The sequence below is a fragment of the Saccopteryx bilineata genome, chromosome 4 (assembly GCF_036850765.1).
Source record: "Saccopteryx bilineata isolate mSacBil1 chromosome 4, mSacBil1_pri_phased_curated, whole genome shotgun sequence".
Classification (NCBI taxonomy): domain Eukaryota; kingdom Metazoa; phylum Chordata; class Mammalia; order Chiroptera; family Emballonuridae; genus Saccopteryx; species Saccopteryx bilineata.
The window spans coordinates 152963104-152986638 of NC_089493.1; the positions used below are offsets into that span (position 1 = coordinate 152963104).

Below are 23535 nucleotides of genomic sequence, written 5' to 3' on the forward strand. Positions count from 1 at the left end.
AAATTTGAGATGATGACAGGACAATCGTGTTTCTTTTTCTCACAGTGTAATGATCTAGATAAGTAATGAAATAAACTTTCATAAAAAAGTGAGAATAAGGCCCTGGACGGTTGGCTCAGTGGTAGAGCGTTGGCCTGGCGTGCAGAGGTCCCGGGTTTGATTCCCGGCCAGGGCACACAGGAGAAGCGCCCATCTGCTTCTCCACCCTCCCCCTCTCCTTCCTCTCTGTCTCTCTCTTCCCCTCCCGCAGCGAGGCTCCATTGGAGCAAAGATGGCCCGGGCGCTGGGGATGGCTCCTTGGCCTCTGCCCCAGGTGCTAGAGTGGCTCTGGTCACGACGGAGCAATGCCCCGGAGGGGCAGAGCATTGCCCCCTGGTGGGCGTGTCGGGTGGATCCCGGTCGGGCGCATGCGGGAGTCTGTCTGACTGTCTATCCCCCTTTCCAGCTTCAGAAAAATACAAAAAAAAAAAGTGAGAATAGGCCCTGGCCCGTTGGCTCAGTGGTAGAGCGTCGGCCTGGCATGCAGGAGTCCCAGGTTCGATTCCTGGCCAGGGCACACAGGAAAAGCACCCATTTGCTTCTCTACCCCTCCCCCTCTCCTTCCTCTCTGTCTCTCTCTTCCCCTCCCGCAGCTAAGGCTCCATTGGAGCAAAGTTGGCCTGGGCGCTGAGGATGGCTCCATAGCCTCTGCCTCAGGCGCTAGGATGGCTCTGGTTGCAACAGAGCGACGCCCCAGATGAGCAGAGCATCGCCTCCTGGAGGGCATGCCGGTGGATCCCGGTCGGGCGTATGCAGGAGTCTGTCTGACTGCCTCCTTTAATTTAAATTAAAATTTAAAATTAAAATTATTACATTTAATATATTTATAAAAAAATTATATAGATGAATATATTAATGAGTAAGAGTAATGAAGTAATAAATGCAACATGTTTGCTAACTTTGAAGACTAAAAATTATGGTCTAAATAAAACTAAATATTTTATTGAGTATCATTTTTCAGTCTTGGTGTTAGAAAAATTTAGCTATATGATGAGTCACATTTACCTTTCCTACTCTAATTAATGCCTTTAAATAGGGCCTGTAGCAACACACATTAATGCAATGATTGACAAAATAAGAAAATAGGTGTTTTTTATACTTAAAGATAAAAAGGGAAAATCAGAGATGAATAGTCAGTATTCGCCACATCAGTTACTAGGGGTAGCGTGATAAAGGGAGTTAGAAAGAGATTTGAATTTTGTATGTCCTTATTCATGTGAACAAAGGCAAGTTAAATAACAATAAAAAAATAAATGTGCCTCTGTGTCCTCATTAGTGTAAATGCTTTCCTGACGGCTGTGAAGTGTGCACGAGGATCAGTAAAATGTCTGACAAAGTGCAGAAATATATTAGAGACTGATAACTGTTCTCTTTAATGGGGCAATAAATCAGAGAAAGTTTATCTTATTCTCCCAATTTGTCAAAAAACACAAAGCAATAAACATTATTAAAGATAATCTGCTGTATTTGATGACTTTGGTGAATGTGTGGACTTAAGGAAAAACAAGGACATAATAATGGCAAGAATTTAACTTTGTTCGAATGTTAAATTAAAAGAAGATTAATATGGCACAATGTCCCAGATGGAAACAAGGCCTTGCTGCTTTTCTACCTGTTCGGTCCTGATGCAGCCCTGCCAGCACCACCTTCACCCCCCACTCCCAGGGTCCCAGCTGCAGCAGTGTCGCTGGGGTGACGCTCTCACAACAGGCATTTGCCATGTGGAACACGCTCACTCTCCCATCTGTGCTGTGTAGTCTTTCAAATCATATACAAACACTATTATTTTTGAAAGGCAATTGGTCTTTTTCAGAAATAATAAAACTTCTTAAATAATGTGTCCATTTGACAGAAGAGGGACTGCTTCCAAGATTTAGCAATTTGGACATTTTCTCAAAGCAGTGTAATATGATTTTCTAAATTGGGAAGATTACAACTTCATATCCAGATGAGCATTTTCCGTTTGGGATCCCGATTCTCATGTAAGAAATTAGCTACAGCCATGGAGCGATCTGGTGATTCAAGCATTATTTACCCATTAGTTAAATTTTCCTAAAGCTATTTAACTTGTAACAGAGAAGATGATCATGAAATTGGGACAGGGCTTTTTACTACACATCTGGAACTATCATTAGGAGACATTGCTTAGCCCTGATTCTATAGATTTGAAATAAAACAATTAATTGTGAATCTTTATCTGTTCCAGTCACTGTATTAATCATTCACAATGATGATCTCATTTACTCCTCACAATAATGTTTCTATTATCACGATTGCTATCTTACAGATGAGGAAGGCACTGAGGCTAATGGTGGAGCTGTGACTCAGGCCCACGCAGTCTGATGGTCAAGGTGAAAGACCTCTAAACCACCAAACGATGGTGCTTCTATTTCTGGATTCTAACACTCTCAATTAATATAAATGATTTCTTGTTTTCCAAATAATTATAAACTTCTGCTTTCAGTCAGCAGAAATGCACACATAGTCCCAATAACCAAGTTGCATGCATTGTATGCAAAGCATTCTCAAAGTAAGACATTAGCAAACCCTCCCCTCCCTCCTCATACTGTGTAAGGGAGCTACACTTCAATACTCTCAGTTTTGATTCATTTTGACAAAGAGCCGTGGGCAAATAAACTCTCCACTAAAAGTGTACGTGGTTGTCAAGTCGACTTAAAAAATATTTTTATTTTATAAAACTTCTCAACTTGTTTAAAAGTCCCTGCCAGGAAGCTTTGTGATATCTTGCGGAAAGCAGAGAAGCATTTGGATTTTGAAGATGGTCCCTCTGATGTTTAAAGAGTTACAGAGAGAATATTCATGAATTCACTCACATTTTTTGGATAATTTTGGAAAGATCAGGTTTATTAACAGCAATATTTTAAAAGAGTGAGTTTATTTTCATGCTGAACACATTAAACATTTCATGATGATATATTATTTCCCACTAAAAGCCAGATTATATGAAAAAATAAACTTAAAAAAGAAACAAATTATAACAATATCTAACTGGAAGTGGATTGTATTTCCACAAAATGACAATTTCACACAATTCAGTGGCTGTATCTGATTTGACGTAACTCCACTGCTGTGCGCTCATGGAAAAAAAACCAAAACCTAACATTACGAATTATAAGATACTTTCATTACTTTTTATATTTTAAAACATTTCAATTATTTTCATTTGCACAATTAAATATGTACCTCCATTGTAATGCCAGTTAAAGGCAATGAAAAGGAAGTTAGCAACAAGGTAAAAATTAGAGGTTAAAAAAGTGGAAGTACAAAAAAGATTCTTTTTGACTTTGCTGTGTATGACATCACAGGTTTATCTTGTAACTCAACAGACACTTGTTGAGAACCCACTGTATGCCCGGCACTCCTGGAGTTGGAACATTGCTCCTTGCCCTCATACAGCTAATAAATGCCTGGATCCTGTTAGATCTATGTTCCTAAATCTCTCCTACCTTTCCCCCTTTCCCTCTATTACTGCTGTCAACCAACACAAGCGCTGACCCTCCTCACTTCTAGATTCCTGCAATGTCTGACCCACTGACCTCCTTCCTGCCCCTTAACTCTTTGCCTTGCTTTGATTACTTTAGTTTCTTTTTTATCCTATTTTTATTAATTTTAATGCAGTGACATTGATAAATCAGGGTACATATGTTCTGAGAAAACATCTCCAGATTATTTTGACCTTTGATTATGCTGCATACCCCTCACCCAAAGTCAAATTGTCTTCTTTCACCTTCTATCTGGTTTTCTTTGTGCCCATTTCCTCCCCCTACCCCCTCCCTCTCCTTACAGTCCCCTACCCACCTCTCCGCCCCACTCCCTGTTACCATCACATTCTTGTCCATGTCTCTGAGTCTCATTTTTATGTCCCATCTATGTATGGGTTCATATAGTTCTTAGTTTTTTCTGATTTACTTATTTCACTCCATATAATGTTATGAAGATCCATCCATATTATTGAAAATGATCCGATGTCATCATTTCTTATGGCTGAGTAGTATTCCATAGTATATATGTACCAAAGCTTTTTAATCCACTCGTCCTCTGACGGACACTTGGGCTGTTTCCAGATCTTCATTATTGTGAACAATGCTGCTCTAAACATGGGGGTGCATTTCTCCTTCTGGAAACGTTCTATGGTGTTCTTGGGGTATATTCCTAAAAGTGGGATGGCTGGGTCAAAAGGCAGTTAGATTTTCAATTTTTTGAGGAATCTCCATACTGTTTTCCACAGTGGCTGCACCAGTCTGTATTCCCATCAGCAGTGCAGGAGGGTTCCCTTTTCTCCACATCCTCTCAGCACTTATACTGTGTTGTTTTGTTGATGAGCACCATTCTGACCAGTGTGAGGTGATATCTCATTGTGGTTTTAATTTGCATTTCTCTAATGATTAGTGATGTTGAGCATTTTTTCATCTGCCTATTGGCCATCTGTATGTCCTCTTTGGAGAAGTGTCTATTCATTTCTTTTGCCCATTTTTTGATTGGATTGTTTGTCTTTCTGGTATTAAGTTTTACAAGTTCTTTATAAATTTTGGTTATTAACCCCTTATCAGACGCAATGTCAAATATATTCTCCCATTGTGTAGTTTGTCTTTTTATTCTGTTCTTATAGTCTTTGGCTGTGAAAAAGCTTTTTCAGTTTGATATAGTCCCATTTGTTTATTCTGTCTTTTATTTCCCTTGCCCGTGGAGATACATCAGCAAATATATCTCTGCGAGAGATGTCAGAGAGCTTACTGCCTATGTTTTCTTCTAAGATGCTTATGGTTTCATGTCTTACATTTAAGTCTTTTATCCATTTTGAGTTTATTTTTGTGAATGGTGTAAGTTGGTGGTCTAGTTTCATTTTTTTGCAGGTTGCTGTCCAATTTTCTCAACACCATTTGTTGAAGAGGCTGTCTTTACTCCATTGTAAGCTCTTACCTCCTTTTCAAATATCAGTTGTCCATAGAGCTGTGGGTTTATTTCTGGGTTCTCTGTTCTGTTCCATTGATCTATGTGCCTATTCCATTGATCTAACAGCCTATTCTTACCAGGCTGTTTTGAGTACAATGGCCTTGTAGTATAGCTTGATATCAGGAAGTGTGATACCTTCCCCTTTATTCTTCTTTTTTAAGATTGCTGAGGCTATTAATGTTCTCTTTTAGTTCCATATAAATTTTTGGAATATGTGAACTATAGATATATCTTTAAAGTATGTCATTGGTATTTTAATTGGTATTGCATTGAATTTATAAATTGCTTTGGGTAATATAGACATTTTAATGATGTTTATTTTTTCTAACCATGAGCACAGTATATGCTTCCACTTGTCTATATCTTGATTTCTTTTATCAATGTTTTATAATTTTCCGAGTACAAGTCTTTAGTCTCCCTAGTTAAATGTACTCCTAGGTAAACTTTATTTTTTTGGTTGTAATAGTGAAGGGGATTGTTTCCTTAATTTCTCTTTCTGACTGTTCATTGTTGCTGTATAAAAATGTCTCTGATTTCTGAGTATTAATTTTATATCCTGCCACCTTGCTGAATTCATTTATCAGGTCTAGTAGTTTTTTGACTGACACTTCAGAGTTTTCTATATACAATATCATATCATCTGCAAATAATGATAGTTTTTCTTCTTCTTTTCCAACTTGAATGCCTTTATTTCTTCTTCTTGTCTGATTGCTGTGGCTAGGCCTTCCAGGATTATGTTGCATAAGAGTGGTGAAAGGGGGCACCCCTGCCTTGTTCCTGATCTTAAGGGGATTGCTTTTAATTTTTGCCCATTGAGTATGATGTTGGCTGTGGGTTTCTCATAGATGGCTTTTATCATGTTGAGGTATGTTCCCTGTATTCCCACTTTGTTGAGAGTTTTGATCATTAATGGATGCTAGATTTTATCAAATGCTTTTTCTGCATCTATTGAAATTATCATTTGGTTTTTCTCTTTCCTTTTGTTTATGTGCTGAATCACATTGATTGATTTACGAATATTGTACCAGCCTTGCCTCCCCAGAATAATTCCCACTTGATCATGGTGTATGATTTTTTCCATATATTGTTGGATCCGGTTTGCTACTATTTTGTTGAGGATTTTAGCATCTATATTCATCAGGGATATTGGCCTATAATTGTCTTTCTTTGTGTTGTCTTTGCATGGTTTTGGAATCAGAATTATGCTCACCTCATAAAAGGAGCTTGGAAGTCTTTCTTCCTCTTGAATTTTTTGAAATAGCTTGAGAAGGATAGGAGTTAGTTCTTTGAATATTTGGTAGAATTCACTTGTGAAGCCATCAGGCCCAGGATTTTTCTTTGTTGGGAGTTTTTTGATAACTGTTTTGATCTCATTTGTTGTAATCGGTCTGTTTAGGTTTTCTGATTCTTCCAGATTGATTTTTGGAAGATTGTATGTTTCAAGGAATTTGTCCACTTCATCTAGGTTGTCTAGTTTTCTGGAATATACTTCTTCATAGTATTTTCTTACAATTCTTTGTATTTCTGTTGTGTCAGTTGTTATTTCTCCACTCTCATTTCTAATTTTATTTATTTGAGTCCTCTCTCTTTTTCTTGATGAGTTTAGTTAATGGTTCATCAATCTTGTTTATCTTTTCAAAAAACTATCTCCTAGTTTCATCGATCCTCTGTTTTGTTTCTTTAGTCTCTATGTCATTTATTTCTGCTCTGATCTTTATTATTTTCTATCTTCTACTACATTTGGGCTTTACTTGCTGTTCTTTTTGTAGTTCTCTTAGATGCAGGGTTAAGTTGTTTATTTGAGCTTTTTCTAGCTTCTGAAAGTGTGCCTGTAGTGCTATGAACTTCCCTCTCAGTATTGCTTTTGCTGTATCCCATAAATTTTGAGTTCTTGTATGCTTATTATCATTTGTTTTTAGGAATGTTTTTATATCTTCTTTGATCTCATTCTTAATCCATTTGTTATTTAACAACATGCTATTCAGTTTCCATGTGTTTGAGAATTTTTGAGCTTTTCTGTTGTGGTTGATTTCTAGTTTCATGCCGTTGTGATCAGAGAAAGTAGCTTGATATAATTTCAATCTTCTTAAATTTGTTGAGACCACTTTTGTGCCATAACATGTGGTCTATCCATGTACCATGAGCACTTGAATAGTGTCCTTTAAATCTGCTGTTTTTTTGTTAATTTTCTTTCTTGAGGATCTATCTAGTGATGTTAGTGGGGTATTAAAATTTCCTACTAGTATAGTGTTACTGTTGTCTTGCTCTTTATATCCATCAAAGTCTGCTTTATATATTTAGGTGCTCCTATATTAGGTGCATAGATATTTATAATAGTTATATCTTCCTGTTGGATTGCTCCCTTTATCATTATGTAGTGGCCTTCTTTATCTCTTACTATACTCTTTGTTTTAAAGTCCATTTTACCTGATATAAGTATTGCTACCCCAGCTTTTTTTTCAATTCCATTTGCATGAAATGTTTTTTTCCATCCTTTTACCTTCAATCTATGTGCATCTTTTGTTTTAAGGTGTGTCTCTTGTAGACAGCATATGTACGGGTCCTGTTTTCTAATCCAGGCAGCTACCCTATGTCTTTTGATTGGATCATTTAATCCATTTATTTTAAGGTTATTTTTAATATGTAGTTTTTTATTGCCATTTTATTCTGTAAAGCTGTATTCCTCTTTTGCTATATTCCTTTCCCACTTTGATCTGTTTACGCCATGCCCCTTCACATTTCCTGCAGCATTGGTTTGGTTGTAATGAATTCCTTGAGTTTTTTTTTTGTCTGGGAAGCTTTTTATTTCTCCTTCAATTTTAAATGATAGCCTTGCTGGATAAAGTAGTCTTGTTTGTACGTTCTTGTTCTGCACTACTTTTAATATTTCTTGCCATTTCCTTTTGGCCTCAAGTGTTTCTGTTGAGAAGTCTGATGTCATCCTTAGGGGGGCTCTTTTGTAGGTGATAACCTTTTTTTCTCTCTCAGCTTTTAATATTTTCTCTTTATCACTTAGCTTTGGTATTTTAATTATGATGTGTCTTGGTGTAGGTTTCTTGTTTTCTTTTTTTGTTTTTTTTTTAATAAATTTTTATTAATGGTAATGGGATGACATTAATAAATCAGGGTACATATATTCAAAGAAAACATGTCTAGGTTATTTTGTCATTAAATTATGTTGCATACCCCTCGCCCAAAGTCAGATTGTCCTCCGTCACCCTCTATCTAGTTCTCTGTGCCCCTCCCCCTCCCCCTAACTCTCTCCCTCCCTCCCTCCCATGTCCTCCCTCCCCCCCCACCCTTGGTAACCACCACACTCTTGTCCATGTCTCTTAGTCTCGTTTTTATGTTCCACCAATGTATGGAATCATGTAGTTCTTGTTTTTTTCTGATTTACTTATTTCACTCCTTATAATGTTATCAAGTTCCCACCATTTTGCTGTAAATGATCTGATGTCATCATTTCTTATGGCTGAGTAGTATTCCATAGTGTATATGTGCCACATCTTCTTTATCCAGTCTTCTATTGAAGGGCTTTTTGGTTGTTTCCATGTCTTGGCCACTGTGAACAGTGCTGCAATGAACATGGGGCTACATGTGTCTTCACGTATCAATGTTTCTGAGGTTTTGGGGTATATACCCAGTAGAGGGATTTCTGGGTCATAAGGTAGTTCTATTTGCAGTTTTTTGAGGAACCACCATACTTTCCTCCATAATGGTTGTACTACTTTACAGTCCCTTGGTGTAGGTTTCTTTGGGTTTCTTTTTAGTGGAGTTCTCTGTGCTTCTTGAACTTGTGAGAGTTTCTTCTGCATTAATTTAGGGAAGTTTTCAGCTATAATATGATTGAAAAAGCCTCTATCCCTTGTTCTTTCTCTTCTTCTTCAGGTACCCCTATAATGCGGATGTTATTTCTCTTTATGTTGTCACAGAGCTCTCTTAGAGTTTCCTCAGACTTTTTGAGTCTCTTTTCTTTTTTCTTCTCTGCTTTCATGGCTTTATTCCAGTTGTCCTTCAACTCACTGATTTGATATTCAGCTCTATCCATCCTGTTTTTAATTCCTTCCATTGTGGTCTTCATTTCTGATATTGTATTTGTCATCTCCAACTGATTCTTTTTAATATTTCAATATCCTTTTTTATACTTGCTATTTCTTTATTTAGGTGTTTGTGATGACCATCCATTGTTGTTATAAGATCCATAAGCATCCTTTCAATCATTATTTTGAACTCCACATCCGGAAGTTTGATTATTTCCATATCACTCAGTTCATCTCCTGAAGGTTTCTCTTGTGGTTTTATTTGGATTGCAAGTCTTCTCATTGTATCTGTGTGTTTGGGTGTTTTCTATGTAGAGCTGGTTAAGTCTAGTCTTGGTATTGTCTGCCTCCAGTTTTCACTTGTGTTGTTTCTAGGTCTTCCTTGGTTGGCATCAGCTATTATTTGTAATCCACTTTCAAATTTGGGCCTCTTTGAAGTCTTTATTTGTTTGTTTTCTTAACAGGTGATAATCTTGTTTGCTGATCTCAGTAGGGGGCTTATTTGAAACTGTATCCAGGAATGCGGTGGGTGTGACCTGAGGCTCTGAAGTCCTTTTCTGCCAGTTTCTCTCTCTGGGGGCAGGTTGCTTTCTCAGCGTCAGTAGGGGGAGGTGTATCTCAGATCTCCATGGAGACCTGAGTTACTGCCCCTCCTCCCCACTTCTTGATTTTAGCTGTGTCTTGTTGTACTGATTGGAGCTGGAGAGATGTCTGTATCTCTGTGACCTGGAAGTACTTTTGTATTTTGGTTTGTGGAAGGATCAGCCCCTCCCCCAATTATGGCCGCCTCCAGCACTGAATGGGTCAGCTTTTCAGGTCTCACCTATATTCCTCTCCCCTTCACCATCCGTCTCTCTCTCTCTCCTTTCTTTTTGGAAGACAAGTGGGCCCTTTCAACACACCTTGTTCCCTGTTCGTCAGGCAAGTGGCTGTGAGCAGTATTTACTGCTCTTTTCCTTGGAGTGAGAGCCCAGCCTCATGCCCCTCCCCCCGTTTCTGTAAGCAGGGGAGATTCAGGCGCTCTCTACCAGGTTTGTTGTGGCTTCTTCTTTGCTCCTTGGTTTTTGAAAGCTGTTCTTGTAGTCCAGATTTGGTTTTTCATGCTGATTGTTCATAAATTAGTTTATAATCCAGTTCAGTGGTGTGAGCTGGTAGTCTGTGTGCCTGCCTACTCCTCTGCCATTTTGCCAAGCCTACTTTACTTTCTTATAAATACAATACAAAAAAAAATTAGTTTCCTAGGCAAGATCTTTTAATTTTCCCTGATAAGCAACAAAACTGAAAATGTGAACTATGTGTATCGGAATTGAAGGGCATGTTGACGTTAGTGAAAATGCAGGTTCCTGAGCCCTATTCCAACTGATTAAAAGAGACTATTTAGGGATAAGGCCTAAAAAATTGCACTTTTTTCCCTTTTTTTCCTAGTAAGAGGAGGAGAGATATACCAGCAACCCCCATCTCCCTCATCTGGGGCCAATGCTCTACCCACCTGAGGCCATGCTTGCAACAGAGCTATTTTTTTTTTTTTTGCATTTTTCTGAAGCTGGAAACAGGGAGAGACAGTCAGACAGACTCCCGCATGCGCCCGACCGGGATCCACCCGGCACGCCCACCATGGGGCGATGCTCTGCCCACCAGGGGGCGATGCTCTGCCCATCCTGGGCGTCGCCATGTTGCGACCAGAGCCACTCTAGCGCCTGAGGCAGAGGCCACAGAGCCATCCCCAGCGCCCGGGCCATCTTTGCTCCAATGGAGCCTTGGCTGCGGGAGGGGAAGAGAGAGACAGAGAGGAAGGTGCGGCGGAGGGGTGGAGAAGCAAATGGGTGCTTCTACTGTGTGCCCTGGCCGGGAATCGAACCCGGGTCCTCCGCACGCTAGGCCGACGCTCTACCGCTGAGCCAACTGGCCAGGGCGCAACAGAGCTATTTTTAGTGCCTGCAGTGGAGGCTCCAAAGGCCATCCTCAGTGCCTGGGACAATGCACTCAAATCTATTGAGACATGGCTGTGGGAAGGAGAGAGAGAGAGAGAGAAAGGAGAGGGGAAGGGGTTACGAATCAGATAGGCACTTCTCCTGTGTGCCCTGACTGGGAATCAAACTTGGGACATCCACATGCTGGGCCAATGCTCTACCACTGAGCCAACTGGCCAGTGACAAGAAACCTCATTTTAACATATTTTCTAGGTAATTATTACTCACTAAAATTCAGAGAACCAATGAACTTTTTATCCTGTTTTTCAAATGATCTGTAAACTGACTTCAATCTAGTTTTCAGGGGAACAGTTCAAGCCAGCCTAGCATTCAAAGTGTTTCTATCAGAATGCTTTCTCCGCTTATCTACAATGGTGGAATTCAAATAACTTAACAACTGGTTCTCTGCCCTAATGATCATTTTAAGTATAAAAAATATATATACCGAAAGGTAGTTTATGATTTCATGTATTTAATACTTAAATAAGAACAATAAAGAGGCACACAAAACTAGATTATAAGAAAGTTTGAACATGTCAGTGAAAAAATGTTAAATAATACCTGAAAAAAACAATGAAACTGTTTTTTAAGATATTTCTTGATTGGTGTCCTCACTTGCAATTTTTTTCACCTATGGACCGAATGCACATTACTATGGGCACCCAGAATATGCTGTTTCACAGATGAACATAAAGAAGAGTAAGAAATGTAAATTTGTGATTTCCACATTGGGCAGCTGCCCAGGTGTCCACCTTAGAGATAACCTTTATTACAAATGCCATTTTAACAACCAGTTTGCTGAATTCAACAAAAAGTTAGGTATCGATTCCGTTGAACCAGTGCAAACCAGCTGACTCCCACCATTGCTTACAAATACAGCTCAATTTTAAGACCTTCATTTTATAAAAAGGACTCCTCAAAAATTCTAGCATATATTTCTCATGACCTTTAACTTCTGTGCCCTTCTAATATATATGGCATATCAGACATTTCAGAACTATCTTCTATTTCTGATGAATTTTTAAGTCTTATGAAAACTATCACCACCTAGAATGTGTGTTTAGAGAACAAGAATTGTTCTATTATCATTTTAAGTCCTTGAATTATTTATTTCAATACCTTGTTAAATAAATGTCTATAGCTATATCAACTGATACAGAATCATAGGTGTAACTAAATGTTCTGTAAATTTGATGGAAAGCTGAAACTAACATGACCTCTTACTGACTTCAAGAAACCATAGCCTGAAAAGTCTACAGATACTCTACTCAGTTAAGATTGCTTGCCTTACTCTAGAACATTCATTTGCCAAGATATGTTAGAGAAATGCAAACGAAGACAAATTCTCATCAGGTTCTTCATTAATTAGATGATTTTTTTTTTCCTTTTCTACGTTACTCACTATGACATCCAAACCTACATTTGGAGAGAATCTGGAATGGTAGTGCTGCCACATCTATTCTGGCTCAAGTTCCATTCGCAGTATTAACTTGGACAAGCTCCTTATTATGCTAACAGGCATCACTGTCTAAATAGAGTATCAGATACAAAAGCTATGCTAGTTGTCTATATGACTCTCCATAATAAGCACACTTCCTGCCAATCCAATAAGAATTTGGAAGGATATGAAGTCACTCCTTGAATGAACTGATATGTACGGCCATTGGAGGCTGAAAATCTTCTTTTCACATTTAAATATTCGTTAAAAAGTTGTAAATGTCTAAAAAAAGTTATAAGTGTCTAATTATTATTCATTCACTCTGTATTATGTGTCAACCACCATACCATGCAATTAGGGCATCACCCATCTAATACGGAACCTTGAGAGAAAAACTTGTCCAAATTTTAGAGATGAAGAAAATTAGTTCAGACAAATCAACTTGCCTAAAGTTCATTCAGTGGGTAGCTGGCATGACAAGAATTCAGGTCCAAGATTGTATTTATTTAATTTGCAATCTTTCTCTTCTGTCCACTGAGTAGTTTCTAACGTTAATCAAGGCATGTGTGTTAGGGGAAGATACTTGCGACTTTTGCTATAGGTAATTCAAGAGTACAACATGGGGACAGGATATTTACATGTAGCCATTACCAACTGTCATGGATTTAGGAGTATTAATATTTTATTTTATTTTTTTAAATGTTATTCAGTTGTTTTAGAGAGAGAAGAGAGAGAGAGGGGGAGAGAGAGAGAAGGGGGAGGAGTAAAAAGCATCAACTCCCATATGTACCTTGACCATGCAAGTCCAGGGTTTCAAACCGGTGACATCAGTGTTCCCAGGTCAATGCTTTATCCACTGTGCCACCACAGGTCAGGCAAGGAGTATTAAAACAGAATAATTCATTTTGAACATGTTTAGGAGGAATGAATTTCTGGAGGTAAAAGTATATCTATTTTTGTTTTACAGCAATCTGTTGTTAGTTCATATTTTCCCACAATAACAGTCCTAATGATGATGTATTGCCTTTATCTTTGTTTTTTATTTATTTCTTACTGTTTGTCTACTCTCCCTTTATATCTTCTTATTCTTCTAGTAGATATACTGATGCATAACAATGCAAAATAAAAGGCAGATATTTTATTCTCTTCTAAAACGTGCTCCTGCAGCAAGCTGAGACTAGCCAAATCTATGTTTGTCAGACCACCTCTGGGGCATGTGCTGGCTTCTACTGAATCAGCAGAATTTTAGATAAAATATTCCTATTGCTAAAATTGCTGGATGTGGCCCTTCTAAGGCTATAACTTCAGGGTTTGCATGGCTAACACTGTAACCAGATTTCAAGCAGGATCATCATAACTGCTATATAACTTAACTATTTTGTTTCCATAGTTTATTTTATATAGGAATTCAAAATAACATGTCCCAAAAAAGAAAACTATTTTGCCATCTTTATATTAGTATAATCATATTTTCTTTTACTCAGTCAAGGCAACTGCATTCTTTGGCCCACACTAATTTCTCTTCTCCACTTCTGCCTTCTACTCTGTATCTCAAGATGACTGAGGCCCTGGCCGGTTGGCTCAGTGGTAGAGCGTCGGCCTGGCATGCAGGAGTCCCGGGTTCGATTCCTGGCCAGGGCACACAGGAGAAGCGCCCATCTGCTTCTCCACCCCTTTCCCTCTCCTTCCTCTCTGTCTCTCTCTTCCCCTCCCGCAGCCAAAGCTCCACTGGAGCAAAGTTTGCCCGGGCACTGAGGATGGCTCTGTGGCCTTTGCCTCAGGCCCTAAAATGGCTCTGATTGCGCAGAGCAACGCCCCAAGATGGGCAGAACATCGCCCCCTGGTGGGCATGCCGAGTGGATCCTGGTCGGGCGCATGCGGGAGTCTGTCTGACTGCCTCCCCATTTCCAACTTCAGAAAAATACAAAAAAAAAAAAAAAGAAAAAAAGATGACTGACCAACAGATAAACATTTTGTAAAATTTTATTCATTCACACAACAAACTTTTGAGCACCTATAATTTACAATGCACTCAACTTCGTGCTGTGTAAGAAAATGTATTAGATTAGACTGAAATCCTATTTTCAGAGATTGCTATGCAGTAGGGTAGGTAGGTATGTATACATGTATGTGTGTGAAAATAATAGTATAAATAACTGTACATATTAGAAATTAACTGATGAGTGATATTTATAATAAACAGTACAAGGGAATTAAAAAAAATATTTCCAGGCAGAATTTCAGTTCTAATTTCCTTGGAAATTAAGAGTAAGAGCATTTTTCTAGGTTGTTGATGGATGAGTAAAACTGAAAGAGGTATAAATCAGAAAGGGCTAGGAGTGGGGAAAAGAAAAAGCATTAATAAAGACATGAAATATAAAAATTAAGGACTCTTTGCATTCATAAAATAGAGAAGTGAATAATAAAATTGGAAAGACAGATTGGGACCACCCTCTAAAAGTTATGAATCTAAAGCTAAGAAATTTGGAGTTCATTCATCAGTTTAGTTAGTAAAGAACAATAAAGATTTCTAAACTGCAGAACAGGACCAGACGTGGGAAGCTGAATCTGCTAATGTGTGCGATGGATTAGCAAAATGAGATGGTCTCCTCCAGGGAGGAGACCAGGGAGGCAGACATGTCAACAGACCAAGGCTGGAAGAGTGACAGAAGAGAACAGACAGATGAGAGAGTCGTTTCAGAGGAAGACTGAATAGAATGTAGCAACTGATCATGGGAAGAACTAAGGAGAGAAAGAGTTAAGCATGCTTCAGATATCTCAACTAAAGAACTGATAACATTACTTATGCCAATAACAGGAGCACAGCTAGCTGTCTGAAGATGCAGGCTGGCCCTGCCCTTGGTTCCATCCAGACACAATATCTGGCAGAGTATGTAAGCAAAATTCATTGATTTCAAAGGCTCATAGTTGCAGGTATATATATTCTTGGTACTCTGGCATAAAACTTTATCAGTTGCCCCAAACATTGACTGCCATCAGGGAGGTACCTTTGCATATTTATTGCCTCATTGGCCTCTCAGTTTTGAAGAAGTTCTTGGATTGCCAATTTAATGGAAAAGCCATGTCTCTGTGCCAAAGTTTAGTAATATATTAATCTTTTCCCCTAGTTCAAAAAACAAAACAAGCATATCAAAAAAATGCTCTATGATTTTATAATAACATTATTTAAAAGTGATTTCTCCTAACATACATAATTATGTATGTAGGCAATTTAATTATCATATGAGATTATTAATCAGGGAATAAATTGTATATGTTTAATGTAGTTTCTTTTCACTTGCAAAAATATATAACTCTTCTAGAGCTTTCTCATTTTCTTGACATTATAACAAGTATAAATTCTATAAATATGCTAAAGTCAAATTACTACACTGTGTCATGTACTTATTTCAAGACAAAGAATTTTGTCTACAATTTTATGTCCATTGAATCATTTCAAGAATAAAACATATCTTAAAAGGGCACTTTTTATACTTAGAAAAAGAAAGTTATGAGCCATCAGACACTAAATGGTCAAAAAATAAATACTATATATTAATGTAAAACAGTGATCATTTTTAAGTCTTTATGATTATTTTTACTGGCTACATATTTTTACATAATTGGCCTAAATTTAGCAAGTCATAAAAAGATGAGATGTTCAATCACTATAATAAACACAGAAATACAACTATCAATTAAGTTATATTTTAAAATGTGCTATACACAAGCTGGCAAAATGAGCTGAAACTGTATTCCAAGCAGTTCTCTATTTAAATTTGGATAAATATTGCCAGATGGTCTCCAAAAATAGTGTACTTTATACTCTTCCAAAAACATAAAAATATGTTTTCCCACACATTCCAACACTTTTCATTCATTTTACACTGTTATCAAAACATCGTTTAACAGCTATTTACTAAGCACATATTAAAGATGTCACGCACACAATGTTAAATAACAACAACAAACATAAACAAGACAAAACACAGCCCATCCTCAGGAAACATAGTCTGATCAGACATCAAAAAATTCTACAAATAACATAAACCAGCAACTGTGAAAAAATTAGAAATGAAAACTACCTGGAACCCATAAGAAGATGTATCATTAAAGATTTAACCTACCTGTGGAAATGACCTACAGAAGAATAAGAGAAAATGAGGAGAAAGAGAAGGAAGTTTTCTGGCCAAAGCAAGCAAGAAGTCCTTATAGTGGGAGTGAACATAGATTCATCTGTACAGATTTATGGAATCTGATACGTGAAAGTAGAATTGCTTTGTGGTCTGAATTGGCATTCTATGAACGATGCTAAAATTTTTTATAAGCTGTGGATACATCTCTATGTATGAGCTGTGTGGTTATGTTCTTCGCTATTTTTCAAATGGGCTTTGGTCATTTTGTGTATTGATTTCTAAGACCTCTTTTTATATTAAGGAAAATATTACTTTGTCATATATGTTGCAAATACTTTCACTGATTGTGGTTTATCTTTTGATTGTTCTATATTTTTCTGATTGATATTTAATTTTGAATTGTTAATTTTATGTGACTTTTCCTAAATACTTACAGATTTCATATCTGGAATAATGGACATTCCTTATTAAAAGACTAAAAAAGGGGGGAAAGCCAAGAAAACAAAACAAAATATCTCAATGAACAGAATTGTTTGCTGTATTCTGATGTGATGTCTAAGGGGCAGATCAGATTCCATTGTTACTTTTGTTAACAATGAATAACTCATAACAAATGAATAACTCATTTCCTTCCTTGGATTGTCGGTACAGCTTTTAGTATATACTACATTTCCACAGCCTGCCCCGCTCATCAATGGAATTCTTTTTACTCTTTCTTCCATTGACTTGTCTGCATATTCAAACACCAGTACAAACTGCTTTATCTACTATGAAATATAATAATATCTGATAGCATTCATTCTCCTCCTCCTCACCATTTCCTTTTTATTTTTAACAAGGGGTTTCTTACGTTGATTTTTCCATATGGACTCTATAATCAGTTTGTCTAATAAAAAAAGAAATGAAAATTCTATTGGCGTTTCTGGGCAGATTGCATTACATTTATATATAGATAATTGTCATTTCAAAATATTGACTGTTCCTATTCCAAACGAGGAAATGTCTTTCCATTTATTTAAACCATTTTTATGTCTCTCTGTGTAGTTATAAACTGTTCTTTTGTAGATTCCTCTGTAAGTATATTCTTAGGTATTTTATCTTAAAATTTTTAATTTTAATTTTTTGCTATCTTCAATATATATTATTTTTTCTTTCTTAATAGTTTGCAAGTGACTGTTGTTTATGCATTGGAAAGCAAAATATTTTATATAGTTTTATAACAGGCCAATAAAAATTATTTTATTGTTATACCATATTTCCTTATGTATAAGACACTCCCATGTATAAGACACACCTTAATTTTGGGGCCTGAAATTAGAAAAAAAATGCAATACATAGAGTTATTAAACTCAAGTTTTATTCATCATAAAATTTATACAACTCATCATGGCAAGACTCCCAAACATTAGCTTGTCCTCATCTGTGTCTGATGACGAATCACTGTCTTCATATATTGCCTCATTCTCAGTCCATCTATGGCATTTGAAATGCCACACTTCTTAAATGACTTGATGACGATTTCAATCTTGATATTATCCCAGGATCTTTTCATCCAGGTAGAAACTTCTCCTGCACTTGGTTTCTTCACTCTTCCTGCTGGTGTCAAATTGTGCTCAGAAGACTTCATCCATTGGTTCCATTCATCTCTTATGGCAGCTCTAAAGGGTTTGTCAATGCTGACATCAAGTCAAGCCTTTGGATGTCAAGCCTCCAGGTATGATGGCAAGTTTTGTTTTTTGCTCTGCAGTAATCTTCTTTGTGTTTTTGTTATGTGTGCCCTGAACTGATCAAGCATCAATAGGGCAGGTTTGCATAAGAGCCCACCTGGTCTCCTTCTCCAAACTTTCTCAAACCAGAGGTGCATCCCATCCTGTTCTGTCCAACCTTGTCATGAACGTGGACAGTCACTCCTCAAGGAATGTCTTCTTTTGGCATTGTGTTGCATTTAAAAATCAGCATAGGAGGCAGCTTGGTTCCATCAGCACAACAAATTAGAACAACTGTATAATGGCTCTTTTCATGTCCACTTGTCTTCACAGCTACAGTTTCACCTCCTTCTTATCAACAGTTCTGTTACTTGGGACATCAAATTAGAAGGGGACTTCATCCATATTTGCAATCTGTCCCAATTCAAACTGATGTGTCTTCTGACATTGAATGACAAAACAATAAAATTCAAGGACCTTCTGCTCATTCATAGCTTTCAGGCATCTTTTGGGCAAGTCTGGTGCATGTACACATGCTCAGTCCATTCCTTTTCATGAACCTGAAGCACTAATTGTGTCCTCCCTTGAAATCAGTAACTTCTTTTTCATCAGCAATTCTTTTTGCCTCATGCTGAGCCATCTTTGTGGATACAGGAATTCCAATTGCCCTTTGCTCTTCAATCCATATCTTTAATTCCGTCTCTAAATCAGGCTGTTTTGCTGACTTGCCTTTCCTAGCCACCTTCTGCCATGGTGTTTTCAATAGGGTTTCTTCTTCCCATAGCCAGTCTCGGATTGATTTCTCAGTTGGAGGAGGACCAAACTTAATTCAGCAGCACGATTTCCATTCACTTTTGCAAACTGGATCACTTAACTTGAATTCAGCACTGTATGAAAATCTTTTCTGAGTCATTTTTGGGCAGACTGTGGCAAAATGTAACCTACCGTAATATACTGGTAACAAGAGTGAAACAATGAGCACAAAGACAACAAGTGCGAAAAATTGGGAAACACAAGTGAAAAAATCTACTACAATGAGCGCAAAAACAAGTGCAAAAAAGCAGGAAATGCAAGTAAAAAAAACCTACAACCTCTGTAAAAGATGTACCCAGTTTTTAGACCTCAAATTTTTAGAAAAAGGGGTGTGTCTTATACATGGGGAAATATAATAAGTATTTTTCAGATTGTGTTAAATTTTTCAGTTACACAAATAATGCTCATTATTTGTGAGCATTATTTCTAGTTTTTCGCCACTCCTTTCTAGTTTTTTTCATTATAAAATATTTTCATAAAAAATATGTTGTTTTATACATACTATAGTTATGTGTCTCTGTGTTATATAATCTAATATAACTTAAATATTAAAGGAAACATCGCATGAATAAGAAAGAGACAAATTCTAAGATCTGTTGATCTCATTCTTTTGCTTTCCAAAACAGAGGACAGGAAAAGTGTGCTGTTTCAGAAACCATTTCAATCCTGAAGTCCTAAAGACAACCTTATATGTTTTATCTTAAAAAAATGTTATCTGTGGCCTGACCTGTGGTGGCACCGTGGATAAAGCATTGACCTGGAACACTGAGGTCTCCAGTTCAAAACCCTGGGCTTGCCTGGTCAAGGCACATAAAGAAGTTGATGCTTCTTGTTCCTTCCTTTCTCTTTCTCTCTCCCTCTCCTCTCTAAAATGAATAAAGTCTTCAAAAAATGTTATCTGTGATCTACCTCTCTTTATTTCATCCAGAATTGAATTTTAGAAATGATATGATGAAGGTCTTTAATTTCCTTTTTATACATGTAAAAGCCAAATGCACCATCACATTTTTCAAAATAATCAACTTTCTGTACTGGCTTGCAGTGACACCATGGTCAACACCAAGTTTCCATGTAAGCATGGGTCTGTTTATGACTCTGTGTTTTATTCTTTTGGTCTGTCTATAATTTCATAGATGTCAAAATGTCCTAGCTTCTATAGCTCCATAACAGGTCTTGATCTCTCTTAGAATGAGATTCCCATATTATTCTCTTCTGCAACTCCCTCTGTTTTTGCCTCCACCTTTATCTTTTCCTTCTTCATGAATATTTTGGCTATTTTTGGCAATTTGCATCTACATATAAATTTTGGAACTATTTTACCAACTTCCATAAGAGAAGCTGTGATGGTATATTTATGGAATTTCCAGGGACCTCTAAATTATTCACAGCAGAATTGACATCTATAAGATATTGTATTTATTAACCAACATGGTATATTTTTACTGAAAAAGGCTCAATTTAATGCATTTTAATAGGGGTATAGACTTTATTATATTTTGTTAGATTTATTCCTAAGTACTTTGTGTTTTCTATTGCTACATTAAATACAATCTTTTCATATTTTGTATTTTTTGTTAATGTCTGATTTTTGTATACTTGCCTTAGATCCAATAATCTTACTAAACTCATCACTTAATTCCATATTTATTTCTATTTTTTATAATGTTTTTATGTAGGCAATCATATAATTTGCAAGTTAAAATGTTTATCTTCCATTCTTATCCTATACTTTTTTTTGTCATGCTACATTTCTTTGGACTCCCAGTGCATAATAAAAGCAGGTATAGTGAGAACCTTGGGGGTTTTTTTTCTTAATTTTGTAGAGGAAATTTCTAATATTTCACCATTAAGAATGATGTTTTCCATTGATTTTGTTAAATATAAATGAGTAAATTTTACCTTATTGGATTTTTTCTGTGTCTACTGAGATGGTGTAGTTTTTACCTTTAATTTGTTAATGTGGGGATTAAGAATATTAAATGAGTCTGACCTGTGGTGGCGCAGTGGATAAAGCGTCAACCTGGAAATGCTGAGGTCGCCGGTTTGAAACCCTGGGCTTGCCTGGTCAAGGCACATATGGGAGTTGATGCTTCCAGCTCCTCCCCCTTCTCTCTCTCCTCTCTGTCTGTATCTCTCTCTCTCTTCTCTAAAAATGAATAAATAAATTAATAAAAAAAAGACTGGGATGTTTAAAAAAAAAAAAAAAAAGAATATTAAATGATAAATGAATGAGCTTTGCTATCCTGCTGTAAAGCCAACTCTGGTTCCTTTGTTTGTTAACAAACTGCTGCTTTATTTGGAAAATGTTTCCTTGTCATTTCTGCATCATTCTTGGGTAAAATTGATGTAATTTTCCTCCTCGTAATTGTCCTTTTGTGATTTTTATGACAATCTTATGAACCTCAAATAATGACTTGAAGAATGTTCCTTCATTTTCTAAAAGAAATTAGATTTATATTAGTATTATTTATTATCTAAACCAATTCCTAGGTTTTAACCTGGTGTTTTCTTTGGGAAGATTTTAAAGTGCTGATTCAATTTCTTCAAATAGCTACAGAGTGTTAAGTTTTTCTTTTATTTTCTTAGAACTTTTCTAATTCATCTGTGGGGTTTTTTTTTGGTTTTTTTCTGCATTTTTTCTGAAGCTGGAAACGGGGAGAGACAGTCAGACAGACTCCCGCATGCGCCCCACCGGGATCCACCCGGCACGCCCACCAGGGGGCGACGCTCTGCCCACCAGGGGGCGATGCTCTGCCCATCTGGGGCGTCACTATGTTGCGACTAGAGCCACTTTAGCGCCTGGGGCAGAGGCCACAGAGCCATCCCCAGCGTCCGGGCCATCTTTGCTCCTATGGAGCCTCAGCTGCGGGAGGGGAAGAGAGACAGAAAGGAAGGAGAGGGGGAGGAGTGGAGAAGCAGATGGGTGCTTCTCTTGTGTGCCCTGGCCGAGAATCGAACCGGGGACTTCTGCACGCCAGGCCGACGCTCTACCACTGAGCCAACTGACCAGGGCTTCATCTGTGTTTTAATTTTTTGTTATAAAAGTATTCTGTGCATTAGTGTCTTTTCGAAAATCTTTCATATCTGTGTTATGCCTCCTTTAGCATTTCTAGTACAGTTGAATTGTCCCCTTTTCAGTAATTTTATATTTGTCAATTTTATTTGCATTTTAATAGCTCTAATTTTAGCTTGATAGTTCAGTTTTATTGCATTTTTCTTTTATTATTTTTTATATTTTCTTAGTCTTCTAATTTCTTTTATTTTATTGTCATTTTTCTAACTTCTTAATTTGAAAACTTAGGTCATTAATTTCCTCATTATATATTTTTAATGTTTAAAGATATCATGAAGAATATGTAAATATATACACACTGCTCACAAAAATTAGGGGATATTTTAAAATGAATATGAAGCAATAAAAAAAGAAGCATTTGATTTTTTTCTATTAAACAAGAACATTAGAAAAGCAACTGATAAGTCAAAGAAAGTTGTTCGGTTATACAAATGAGATGAAAAACCAACTTTTATTTCATTGGTGAAAATGCACTGTACAAAAGGCTGAAAGTACTGGAAAATCTGCATATTCTCTGATCCTCTAACTTTTGTGAATAAATTTAAAGATATAAATTTTCCTCTCTGTTTTATCTTTATGCTACAAACCTGCTAAATATTATATTGTTATTGTTAAAATTGGGAATATTCTAGTTTTCCTAGTAATTTTTCTTTGCCCTATGTGTTTCTCAAAAGTATATGTGTAAATTTCAAAGCTCTGCATTTTTAAATAAATTTTCATTGATGTTCTATGAGTAAGAATATTTTAATAAGATAACTATTATATTAAAGCATTCATTTATTTAATTCACACTTATTGAATGCCTACTATGCACTGAGCACTATCAAATGCATTGGAAATCCCAAGATAAAGAAATATAGCCCTGGTTCATTACCTCTTGGAGCATACAGCCTGTGCATTATATATCTAGCAGATGAATAACGTATATTAATAAAGAGATGACACTGTTAAGCATTTAATATAGAGTTTGATCTACATAGAGGAATGGTTGTTGATATATCTTATGATCAATAGGAAATAACTAGGGGCATGTGACAATGACCTACAGTACAAAGAGCCATGCTGCATCAGAAACACTGTGAAAACTCTAGTGCTAATAACGAAAGGAAGCACAGTCTGAAGTATGGCAGAAGAAATACTGTGGGGCAGATGATGCAGACAAGCCCAGAAGGAAGTCGAGTTTAGTTGATTAGAATTACCCTCTGCATTTCTGGCATAGCATAGTCATTGAGGACATGGACATTAGATTTGAACAGATTTGACTTTGAGCTCCCACTCAGGTACTTTATTAGTTTTGTGGCCTTTGGCAACCATCATCTCTTAAATAAAGCTAATATTCTTGCTTT

At 36.9% G+C, this 23535-nt stretch overlaps 1 protein-coding gene across 1 annotated transcript in view; it reads right to left on the reverse strand.

Annotated features, from left to right (window-relative positions):
• ADAMTS19 (ADAM metallopeptidase with thrombospondin type 1 motif 19) overlaps positions 1-23535 on the reverse strand; it is a 500178-nt gene that overhangs the window by 167594 nt on the left and 309049 nt on the right. The gene's annotated exons all lie outside the window — the stretch shown is intronic.